The sequence below is a fragment of the Carcharodon carcharias genome, chromosome 2 (assembly GCF_017639515.1).
Source record: "Carcharodon carcharias isolate sCarCar2 chromosome 2, sCarCar2.pri, whole genome shotgun sequence".
Taxonomy (NCBI): Eukaryota; Metazoa; Chordata; class Chondrichthyes; order Lamniformes; family Lamnidae; genus Carcharodon; species Carcharodon carcharias.
In genome coordinates this window covers 25,751,821-25,764,502 of record NC_054468.1, presented here as the reverse complement: position 1 = coordinate 25,764,502, position 12,682 = coordinate 25,751,821, and the positions used below count along the sequence as shown (strand labels likewise).

Genomic DNA, 12,682 nt, shown 5'->3' with positions numbered 1-12,682 from the left:
ATTTTAGATTTGCAGTATTTTGCTTTTGAACAAATGTTGTGCTTTGTATGTGGAAGTTGTGCTGTGAATTGTAGGTTCTGTTAATCTTCTGACTAACTGGCAAGGTCAGAATGGCTCTTAAAACCCTGTGCCAAATGCTAATAGTAGAGTATCTCTACAGTCATCACCCTTCAAGGTTTTGTGTTCAGAAGATGATAATGCTCAACTGAGAGTTGTTCCATTTCCACCTTTTTTTTTTCTTGCTCGGCAAAGTTGAACTTTCAATTAAAATGTGTTTTCGCAAAAAATGTGTTTGTTTGCTCAATAACATACAGGAGTGTAAGAACTTATTGAAAAAGGACATTATCACTGAGAAATCCAAGCTGAAGATGGTAGAGCAGGGCGACATTTGGGGTAGTCAAGAGTAGGTTGGGTGGGAGGGAGATGAAATGAATCGAGCAGTAGGTGCTGCAACATTTGGGTTTTGAAAGACTGCAGATTATTTAATCTGAAGGAAGGTGATAAATCACGCCGTGAAATTTCTGTTGGACAAAAGATATATTCTAGAATATAAATTGGGTATTATTCAGGCTTCCATAGTTTTTTTTACATTTTTGGAGATTGTTGGTTCAAACTTTGAGGGGATTTTAATCATCCATTGTCAATAGACTTGAGCACAAAAATCAAGGCTGATGCGCTGTTGCAGTACTGAGGAAGCAATTGCGCTGTTGGAGGTCCTGTCTTTAGCTTGAGCCATTAAACTGAGACACCATCTGCCTGCTTGGGTTAATGTAAAAGATCCCATGGCACAATTTCAAAGAAGAGCAGAGGAATTATTCCCAGTTTCCTGGCCATAGCATTTGATCAACTTCACAAAAAGAGATTATCTGGCCATTATCACATTGCTGTTTGTGGGAGCTTGCTGTGTGCAAATTAGCTGCTACTTTGCCAACAACAGTGACTGCACTTCAAAAGTATTTCATTGGCGGTAAAGCACTTTGAGATGTCTGATGGGTATAATATAATTTTTTTCTTTTTTAAAGGATGGGTATTTCTGAATAACATGCTCTGACTGATTTACTTATTCGGTATTTTATATTAAACTCCAGTTCTGTTTAATAATTGCTATAATGGGTTTGAGAACCACAATGTCAACTTAGTTGTGGGAGGAGGCGAGGTAGCTTTAAAGAGAAAGCGAAGGTAAAGTACTGCTATTGCATGTCAGCTGTGTGCTTGCTGTAATTGATCGGTTTCTAATTCAGTTAATAATGTAAAACCTTGACTAAACCCATGCTGCTATCAACTTCAGGGACAACATGGGCTTAATTTCTACCCAAAATGTGAAGTAACTACATGAACAGGTCACATGCAGAGGATTTAGACTAACATTGGAATATCAGTCTTTGGGAATGGTTAGCACCATCGATAAAGACATTAATTTAATAAGGAATTGATCATTTTTAGCTCACCTTAAGGCTCTACTCATATGAAACCTTTTGAATCTATTGGGTTGGCAAAGAAAAGCTCTCGGGTGGATTTTGCTTTGGGCTGTCAGGTGCAAATGGTGTGATGTGCGAGTTGATATAGCTGTGATGAACTTGCTGCTCTTGTTTCCTCTCTGCTTTATTTATAGGTTTTTGCCCTGGCACCCTGTCCACCCATCCCTTGCAATCATGTTTGTGAGGTAAGGAGGGAACTGTCTTCCTGCTGATACTGCATCAGCCCAAAGGTGGTGAGCTACAGTGGGATGCCCTCTTGTGCACAGTCTACTAGTAGAATATAATTTGTCAGGTCTCCAAATGGCATGAGCAGGCAGCCGGCCTGTACTGACAGTTGGCTGCTTGAAAGTTAATATCTACCCTTCTTTCTTTTGTTGACTGTTTTTAATGTGGGAAAGTAGGAACAGCCTGCTGCTTTGGGAAGAAAGGGTTTTATGGTAAGGGAAATAACATTTGTGTTTTGAAGCATCCTGTGGACTTTGGTTAATTCAATCCCTCATCTTTTATTCATTTGGAAGAGATTACAACCTTGTAGTTGGGAATTAATGGTTAAAGCACATTGAGATTTTATTGTCAATTTGATGTGACATTTTAATTTAGTTGTATTAAGCAAACTGTACTTTAGTCCTAGCTCAACTGTAATATATTAATTTCGATCTGACTAGGGTGACCCACCCATGTGCCCTCTTTTTCTGTTACTTACGTTGGTGTTAGAATCCTGAATATGGAGAGACCATATAAAATAAAGGAAGAAGGTACAGGAACAGCAGGACCTCCTATGTATATGTACATAATTCATTGAAGATGGCAGAGCATATTGAGAGCAGTTTTTTGATCATTCATGGGATGTGGGTGTTGCTGGATAAGACAGCATTTATTTCCCTAATTGCTCTTAAGTCAATAAAAGTGTATAGTATCTTAGGCTTTATTAACAGGTGTCATTAAGTGCAAGAGTAAGGAGGTCCTGTTGAACTTGTATATGACATTAGTTAGGCCTTATCTGGAGTACTGTCTCCAGTTCTGGGTGCCATACTTGAGGAAGGATGTGAAGGCATTGGAGATAGTACAGAGGAGTTTCACAAGGATGATTCCAGGGATGAAGAACTGTAGCTATGAAGATAGATTGGAGAGGTTAGGACTGTTTTCCTCAGAGAAAAGAAGGCTGAGAGGAGACTTGACAGAGGTATTCGAGATCCTGAGGCGTATGGGCAGGGTAAAAAGTGAGAAACTGTTCCCACTTGAGAGCATCAATAGAAGGCTCTGATTCAAATTAATTGGCAAAAGGAGTAATAGTGATGAAGGAAATTTTTTTTTCACCCAGAGGGTGGTTGGAGTTTGGAACAAACTTCCTGAGAGGGTGGTGGAGGCAGGTTCAACCGAGATATTCAAAAGGAAATTGGATTGCTACCTGAAAAGAGAGAATGTGCACGGTGATGGGGATAAGGCAGCAGAGTGGGAATGTTTTAATAAGTGGATATCTATTTACCGAATCAGGCGGCAGAAGACATTCTGTGTATCACAACTATTTTATTGTTAAACTATAGTTCAATACAAATGCCAGTTTCTCTGCCTCCTCCTCCTCCTCTTCCTCCCCCAGTTCAGAAGCTCAACACCTTACTGGGGAAAAACTCAGCTCTTAAGTACAGGTTTCAATGAGATTCACCTGCTCTCTATTCACTGTGAAGCTTGTTCTGGTTTACTCTTAAAGGAACCTGCATTTCTAACATTGTCAGGACTAGGTAGAATGCTCTTTCAGAGAACCACTGCAGACTTGATGGGCTGAATGGCCTCCTTCTGCACTGTAAAGATTCTGAGCTCTGTGTCTGTCTCTTTCTCCATCAGCACCATCCTCGAACCCTACCACACGCAAGCTGGTAGGTACAGGCCTATCTTGAGGGGATTTCTCTGCGAGTGCACCTGCTATCATGTTATATATGCTGTGTATCACTGATCTCCCTATCTCCTATATATGTCCAGTATTGAGCAGATGTCTTATGAGGATACAATGCAAATTACACAAAGATAGAACTGGAGGCCCAATGCTTCCCAAAGCAAGATCGAGGAATTCCTTTTTTTTTCAAATGGACTGTTACTGGTGATTTTAAATAGTTTGTGAATGTAGAATATTCATAAATTGTTTTAAATGAAAAAGTGAACATAACCGTCAAACACCAAGAACAATCCTAGTATCTTATAAAGAAATGCATAATTTGACTTATGGAGCTACAATTAAGTGATGGCCTGAGTTGCAAATGAATGGGACATGATAGAATCATGGGGTAGTTACAGCACAGGAAACCATTCAGCCCATAGTGTCTGTGCAGGCTCTCTGTAAGAGCAACTCAGCTAGCCCCACTTAACCAAGCTTTTTTTCCAGTAGCCCTGCCCAAGCTTTTTTCCCAGTAGCCCTGCATCCCAAAACAAGAGTAAAACTTCTTCCAATAAAAACTGAATTGGACTTATTCGGTCATTGTAAACCAGTGGCCTTGTTTGTAATCTGTACTGCCTTAACTGAGATAACATAACCTTTACTTCGCGATTACAGCTGCTGTTCTTAAAATAGATGCACTTTCAAAGTTTCATTATATCTATTTTAATTTTGTGTTTCAGTCCCACATCCTGTTTTCATGAAAATAGATTACCAAGTTTCTGTGGAAAATTCAATGGCCTGAATTTTGTAGTACTAATGGTGATGCAACTCCCAGCATTTGCTGTCATTATTTCTGTGAAAATGAGAGTAACTTCTGCAGTCCGCATGTGCAGTTAAATGCTGAAATCAGTTTTTTTTAGCATTGCTGGCTGGGCCAATTTTTAAAAAAATTATCACCATTCCTAATTGCCCTTGAAGGTGATGGTAGTGAGCCACCTTCTTGGGCTACTGCAGTCTGTGTTGTAGATGCACCCACAGTGCTGTTAGGGAGGGAGTTCCAGGATTTTGACCCAGCGACTGTGAAGGAGCAACGATATGTTTCCAAGTCAGGATGGTGTGTGGCTTGGAGAGGAACTTAGAGGTTGCAGTGTTCCCATCTTTCTGCTGCTCTTGTCCCTCTGGATGGTAGCGGTCCTTTGTTTGGCAGGTACTGTCTAAGGAGACTCGGTGAGTTCTTGCAGTGCATCTTGTAGATGCTACACACTGCTGCCACTGTGTGTCGGTGGTGGAGGGAGTGAATGTTTGTGGATGAGATGCAGTCAAGCAGATTGCTTTGTCCTGGATGGTGTTGAGCTTCATGAGCGTTGTTGGAGCTGCATTCCTCCCGACAAGCGGAGATTATTCCATCACACTCCTGAGTTGTGCCTTGTAGATGGTGGGCAGGCTTTGGAGAGTTAAGAGGTGAGTTAATGGCTGCAGGATTGCCAGTGGTTCCTCATATCATCATAGGGCGTACTGTTGAGGTAATCCCAACTGCTATGAATTAAAAATCACTGAACTGATGAGAACATGCCCTTTTACACTACTAGTCTCGTTGTAAAAACCTTTGAAAAAGTTGTATCTCATTGAATGAAGTGTAAGTTGATTTTTAACAGAATACTAGGTTCATTATTACTGCTGAACTGCTTGACTGGCTTTGTTAGACTGAAGAACTAATTTCATATGTGAAATGTCAAATTTCTCCATTATGATATATTCCACACTTTTAATTTTTCAGAAAAAGGTTATTATTTTTACCTCAATTCCAAGCATGTTCCAATCATTTATTTTGCTCTCTGAATTTAATTACAAATTAAGGATAATAGGTGTTTTTTACTTCCTGGTTTGCTGTCTGAGAATACATAACACAATTGGCTGCTTTCCCTGCTTTGTAACACCTCTGTTGTTGGATGCCTGGAGATTCCTTTGATGGTGCCAGAACCAAACTAACCTCGGGAATAGGGAAATTCATGTGGCAGATTGCTAGATCTTTGTGGATAGCTTTGTTAAAGGTCAAGTGCCATCACTTTGCCACTGGCCACAAAAATCTGGCCTCAGTCTTTTTCATTCCTGTTACTATTTCCATGTTTTCAAGCATCCTGTTCAAGATCAATTCATGTAAATTCACTACGTCCTTAACTGATCATCAGGGAGTCTGAAGCCATCATTTTTGGCCCTTACTGTGAGCTCCATTCCTTTGCCACTGACTCTTGGCCCATGCTATTAAGTTTAATCAGGGTTTGTGAAACGTGAGCCCCACATTCTAACATCAAGGTTTCTGATTTTCACCTATGCAACACTACTCACCTTGGACCTGCTGGTACTGAAGCCCTTAGTCCCACTTTGTCATCTGTAGACTCTAATTCTCCTTTCCAGCCTCTCATCCTAGAACATCCATAAACTCCAACTTATCTAAAACTTTTAGGCCGCCCGTTCCCAACTTTGCCTCGTTCATCACCCCATCTTCACTGGCATACATTCATCTCTCAGGCCCCACTGCTTTTGTTATGAACTTGGGTCTTCTGTTTTGTGACTTCAATAGCTTTCTCCCCCCCCTCAAAAATCTGAGCATCTTATTTTTATGGGAGTTGACTTGCACTGTTGCACACCTACTTATGATCACATTCAAACCTGGTGACCTGAATCAGATATCCATGTCTTTTGCATGTGCAGTTCCACAGCCTTTCTGAAGGCAGACTGAATTGACATTGGATGAGACCAGGCTTGGTTTGATTCATTAAACTGCTTTATTTTGCTGTGGTATACAGAGCAATAATTAAGATCCGATTAATTTTGTTCAGTTGATGCAACACGTCTCTGCGTGATCATATGGAAATGAGGAATGTCCCCCATTATTCAATTTCAGTATCTTGGCTTGTTCACTTAAACAGGTCCATGTTTTGCATTCTGACTATTTGTACCTGCCTGTTCCACAGTATCTTTTTCCTCAAATTCCTCTTCTGTCCTTAGAATAATTTATAATTGGTCCGTGCCTTTTGTGATCTCAGGATATCCCAGCATGCTTTACAGCCAATTAAGTATTTTTGGGATTTAGTCACTGTTGTAATGTAGGAAAACCTAAACTTTTAGACATTTGACAATCTCACACTATCCAAGCCCCCATCTCCTGTTCGATGAGTTAACAGCTATTTGCAATCTCCCATGGTGTCTGTTGTTAGATTAACATAATTAAACAATGAACAGTATTGGGCTACATGCTTGTGATGTACATTGTTGTTTATACTGCCTGCACACAATTCAGCATTTTCTGAATGTCCCATGTTTCTAATAAAGCCTTAAATTAGAATAGGAAAGAAAATTTTTTTGAGTATTAAATTGATATTTATAATAAAAGTATTGTCATGGCTGTATATGTTTTACAGGGAGTCCTATTATGTAATTTGTACTTCCTATAAATATCTACCAGAAATGTTTTTTTTTAAGAAGCAGAATGGTTCAAAGGTAATAAAACAGAAATTAATTCATGAAATGCTGTGCTAAAGTAAAAATAGACTTGATAGAAACTACTGTATTAAAACAGGGCTTCCCTTTGGTGACCAAATGTATTCATGAAACAATTTGAATGGGAAACCAGTCCTAAAATGCAAAATAAGTATGTGGCATTTTTTTTGCCAGTATATAGCTAATATTGCATTGAGTTCCTAATATAATGTACAATTTTAGCTGTTGCCTACAGTACCCATTACTTCATTCTATGCTTTTGGAAATGATTACTATAGAGCTGTAACAAAAATTGAAGTCTCTAAGGACTTGTGACACCTTTTGTAATGGTTTAGTAACTTCAGTGTTAACCACTGGATCCTAAACTGAGAGCATGAAGTTCCAGGCGCAGCTGAGGCTTTGACATTTAAGTTTGCCAGCTATTGTAAAGTGAATGTGGTTAGGCCACAGACCACAGGAATTCTTTTGAGAATTCTTTTTGCAGTGAACCATTGCATTTTGGAGAGGGTGGGGGGTTTCGGGAGCGAAAGGAGTAAGGTGAACCTTAGCCTGGATTTGAATTGGGCAGTCTGGTCTTATATAAATTAAACAATTTTGAGCAAAGTGCCCCAACCTGTCTCGTTTCCCTTGAGAATTCAAACACTGTCTCCTCACAAAATCAAGCCTCCCAGCACAGATTTACCCATCACTAGAGCTACTGTAAGAACAACTGAACTCTTTCATGCTGCAGTCATGAGCATTAATGACTCCCCACTGTTTTCCTGATGGTTACCTGTCAAACCTGTCCCAGATTTCCCATGTTCCCTGTGATTTGCCATTTGAAAATTACTACCTGTTGCTCTACACACTCCTGAAGAGCTCTGCAACAAACTCAACAAGCGATTGACTGACTGGAGGCATGTGCTTTGCCAGCTTCCCCCTTTTGCTCTCCTTTTGAAATCTGGTCACGCTGCCCGAGACATCAGGAACCAGAGGCACCTCCTGAGTGTGCATTTTCCAGGCCCACCCGCACCTAAAATCTGCCTCCCTCCCCCTCTCCCCCAGACAGGTAATTGCAAAATCCCCCTCCCCAGGTAATTAAATTCAGCCTGCTCCCTTTTAGATGAGATGTAAATAGAGACCCCAATTTGGCTGCTTAAGTAGAAGTAAAATATCTCATGGAAGTCTTAGAAGAGCAGGACAGTTTCCCTTGGTGTCCTGGCTAACATTTTATCCCTCAATCAACATCATCGAAGCAACTCGTCTATAGATTGCGGGACCTTGCTGTGTATAAATCGGTTGTTGAATCTTCCTTCAAAATAACAGTGAATGCACTTCAAAAATAATTTAGTCGTTAGGAATGCATTATGACAAACAGAGGGACATGAAAGGCACTACCAATGCAAATGTGTGTCTGTGTGTTGTAAATGATAGCCCAAACAACATGTTTTAAAAGTTTAGTGCTTTTGATGCACCAGTCTGGCACAAAAGAGCAGTGAGTTCATGGCCTGAGTTGCCAGACTCAGCTTTTGATAATTAATATCCTATTAACAAACTCCTATTCAAAGATTGTATGTTTCAAAGCCAGCCCTTTTTTTAAAAAAAAAAGTTATTTGGCTTAAAGGAAGACAAAGAATCAAGGCTGGCCAGGAAATATTCTCGCTCCCGAGGGAGAAAAGTGAAGAAATTGCCAAGGTCCTTGCCTAGATATTATGTTTCAGTGCTCTATTGAGTGCAGTTATGTGCTGGTGGTTTGGAGAGCAACCTGTGCAGCATCCTGTTTTTAGAAAGGAATATTGAGCTAATGCAAGTAATTACAGACTAGTTAGCATAACATCTGTGGTAGGAGAATAGAATGGAGTCCCTAACTTTCAGATGATATGCTGCTAACTATCTAGATAAAGGCAAAACATTTGGAAAAAGCTAACACAAATTTTAGAAAAGGATAACCATACTTGGCAAATATCATTAGAATTATTTGAGGAAGAAAGAGACATATTAGTTAGGGAAGTGCAACTGTTGCAGTTTATTTGAACTTTGGGAAAGCCTTCGAAAAGGTTCTACGCAAGTGATTGCTAAAGAAAATTGAGGGATTTGATATTGGAGGAGGATTGTAAATTAAATTAGAAATGAGTTAGAAAGGAGAAAACCCAGCCAATGTAAAGGGAGGTTTTACAGAATACTTGGAAATGTGTCATGGGTTTCTTGGGATTCAGTTCCATGTATATTTTGTTCTATTCCAAAAGGCCAGTTGGTGAATGATGGGGCTGGAGTCAATCTGTATGGACTTTTATTTTACAGAGTTACACATTTACAAGTGTACACCTCCTAACCCAACAGCCACAGTGTTAGTTTCTGCCTATTTATAGGGACTCAAGTGAATCCCTAATTAATGTCCATCACCTACATGCAATTAACAATTAACATACTGCTGAAATTCATCTTATAGCTGTTTGTGAGGGAAATGGTTTTCTTCCAAGGTTGAGTTCTTGAAGTCTACATCCCTTCCCTCCTCAGCAGAGCTGGCAGAGGATCTTGCCATCCAGCAAGTTGTCTCCTGGGATGCCCCTGTTCAAATAGGCCCTAGCCACAATATCCAATTTGCACAGCTCCTGGAGTGAGCAATAATTTCCAGACCATGCTGCTGGAGAAAATCATCAAGTTGGGTATTCATTCTCCAAACTTGTCCATTGAGAGTGATGGAGAAATGTACAGTTGTATTTACCCTTGCTTTTCTTATGAGGTCCTCAAACCATTTCCTGCACTGGGTTTAGATTCTAGGAGCGATACTTCTAGCATTCATGATCTAAGCCTACATTCCTTCGGCCTGGTGGATGCCAGATTGCATAATCTTCCTCCCATTTGTGGGAAATAATTCCCTCCTTGTCCTCAGCTCTTTGACCAGTGCCTCCAGAGAGTCTTCAGGATGTGAAGGTTTGCCTTCCACTCATTTCTCCAAAACCAACTCCTTGTAGCAGTTTGCAATGGGGAAAGCAACCCCTCCCCCCTTGCGATCTGTGTTCCTCTTTACAGGTCCATTGGAAATTGTGACAGGAAAGTGAGTGGGCTTCCCATTTAGGACATGATCAGGTAGGAAAGCTTCCAATCAAGTATTAATAAGACCTGAAAGTTAAAATATCTCGGCCTGAAATTTGGGCCAGCATTGCACTTGCTCCCTACCTGCCCAAAACCCAGAGTTGCTCAAATGCTGATAATAGGCCACTGATGGCAATGCAGTCTTATGGTTCTTAAATCAAAATGTGTGAATGATTAGGCATGACTTAATATCAGATTTACATAGTACTTTCAGAGTATGTTTTTAATGTTTTCAATGAGCTTAAATTGCAGGAATGACTTGTTTGTGTTCTAACGTATATGTTGTGATGCTCTTTTTAAAAAAAGGAAAATAATGCTTACAAAAGGAAACAAAAATCTATATTGTAAAGCTGTGACTGTTGTTTTTGAACTTGGAAAGAAATGGTTTTACACACCCATTTCCGTGAATGTCCGAAGATGATACTCATTCTTTTTCTTTCCAGCAAATTCTTGAATTTCACTGAATTTGCCTAACAGAATACTGGAGACAAAATGATGAATGTGAAAACTCCAAGTACTATCCTCAATTGAACCTGATCAAATGTCATCGCCTTATGAGTAGCAATAGTGAATTCAAGTCAAAGACAGGTAGAAAGTCAGTGAATTTTGAGATGCATAAATACAGCATAGATGGATATGATTCCAAATTAAGAGTGACCCTGAAAAGTGTGGAAAGTCTGCTCGTGATGCAATTTGAAAGATGCAAGCTCACCAGATGCATAATGACTTTTTAAAAATTTACATAAAAAGCAATGGTCAGGAACAGTTGGGCAATGTGCCCTGTCTGCCCAACCAGCCTGCAGATCACTTATCACAAAATTTTTCCTCACAAGGCTATACACAATTATAATGGTTACTTCAATTGGGGTTTGTGTCTAGTTTCCATGGAATCATTGGGAGCTCTTATTGGACTCTGAACAATTCCCCTTTCTTGTTGTAAGGCATCAGATTCGATGAGAGAACCAGAGATGGAGGGCAAACTTACTAACTAACCATTTAAAACTACTCCTTTTTGGTATGTTATCACTCCCTTTTGCAATACCATAATTGAAAATGTTCTTTCTATACATTATGTGCTGATTTGGTTTTATTTTTGTTATAGTAACTTGGGTGCTGGGAATCTCCTTCAGAAGTTCACAGGGAAGGTTTGTGGGGAAATTGGTGCAGACTTCCCTGGGCAATTGCCCTGCACAGGGGGCCATCAAAAATGCGATTTAATCGCAAACTTCAGATGGGTCCGACTGGGTTATATCAGTAGTTACCCCGTAAAAGCTAGAAGAATTAAAACCTGTTCAAACTTCTGCGTAACTATATTTCATAGACCCACACTGATGCTCCCTCCTCACCCACCCTGGCCATGGCTGACTCCCACCCCCACGGGCCTGACCGCCCCCCACTTCCCTGCCAAAATCCCCACTTACATCATACTCTTCTCCCTGGCCTATCAAGGGCATTTAAACTTGCCTGGGACTTTTTAAACCTACTTGGCTGATGGCAGCTAGTGCTGTAAAATAGGGAGTGTCCCTTCCTTCCATTTTATAGTGCTGCCCTTCTACTCTAGGCCCCAGTGACATGTTGCACTGCCCAGATGTCACCCGGCTTGAGTTGGAAGGTCAGGCAAGACAGGATGGAATAAAATTTAAGGTTTTACTAGGACGGAGTGGCAACATGCCTCTGTCACTCCAAGAAAGTTCAGGCCCGTTATATCTGTATTTTGTGTGCATGCCATTTTTTCTTTATAAAAATGATGGACACAGTACAAGAGTTAAAAATAATTAAAGTTAGTTGTTTGGTCAGATCTTTCTGTGAAAAGCAAGTGAAAAGAGCTTCAGTTTCTACAGCTGCTTCATAAACATAGGCTACCACTCTGGTAAATTCCTTCTATGTCCTTGTCACCACTTTGACATCCTTCTTAAAGGAACGTGCTCGGGTTCGACACACATTGCGCTCAGGGAACCTGGTTCAGAGATGTGGTTAAAACGTTTCACCCCTGACCCTTTGCCCCTGGAATCACAGGGGTCAGGATTTTTCAGTTGGCGTGCGGGGACAGGCCCGACATGCCGACGTGTAAAATGATGCGTGATGATGTCGGGCATGCATCCCGATGTCATCGCGATGTTTTGTTTGGCGGGTGCGCGCTGGAGTCAGCTGCATGCCCGCTGATATGTAAACAGTGTATTAAGGCCATTAAGGAAGTAGTTAATGTAATTGTTAACACCAAACAGCCTTCAAGTTTTTTTTTAGGAAGACTCATCCATGAGCAGGATAAGGGAAAGCTTTTATTAAATAAATTTAAAAAAATTTTTGAAATATAAAAACATGTCCCATCGGGCGGCGATCAGCTCCAAACCCGCCTGCCAATTGAAAAATTCTTGCCCAGGTTTATTGTGTGGAATTATAGAACCAACACTTTGTATAATTTCAGTTTTGTCTCTTTGTTTTTGTACTACAAATTATTGTTCTTAACCTGATATGTCGTGTGTGTTTACTTAAACAACCTTATGGATTTGTCCATCCATTTTTTAAAGATTTGTGTATCTAAGCCTTTGGTCCCTCTGGTCACGTACTCAGTCTTCTTACTATTTGGTGTATTTTGCTTTCCTTGTCCTTCCTACCAAAATCTGTTGTTTCATATTTATCTATGTTCAATTTCATCTGGCATCCTTCAGTTTAACCAACTGACTTGTCTGTGCCCAACTGAAGTTGCTGACCATCCCCTTCATAGTTAAATATGTTCCCTGGTTTGTCATCCAGAAAT

At 40.3% G+C, this 12,682-nt stretch overlaps 1 protein-coding gene across 1 annotated transcript in view; it reads left to right on the top strand.

Annotated features, from left to right (window-relative positions):
• The window catches only part of LOC121290071 (plastin-1-like), a 135,779-nt gene that overhangs the window by 25,381 nt on the left and 97,716 nt on the right, over positions 1-12,682 (top strand). The window lies entirely within an intron of this gene.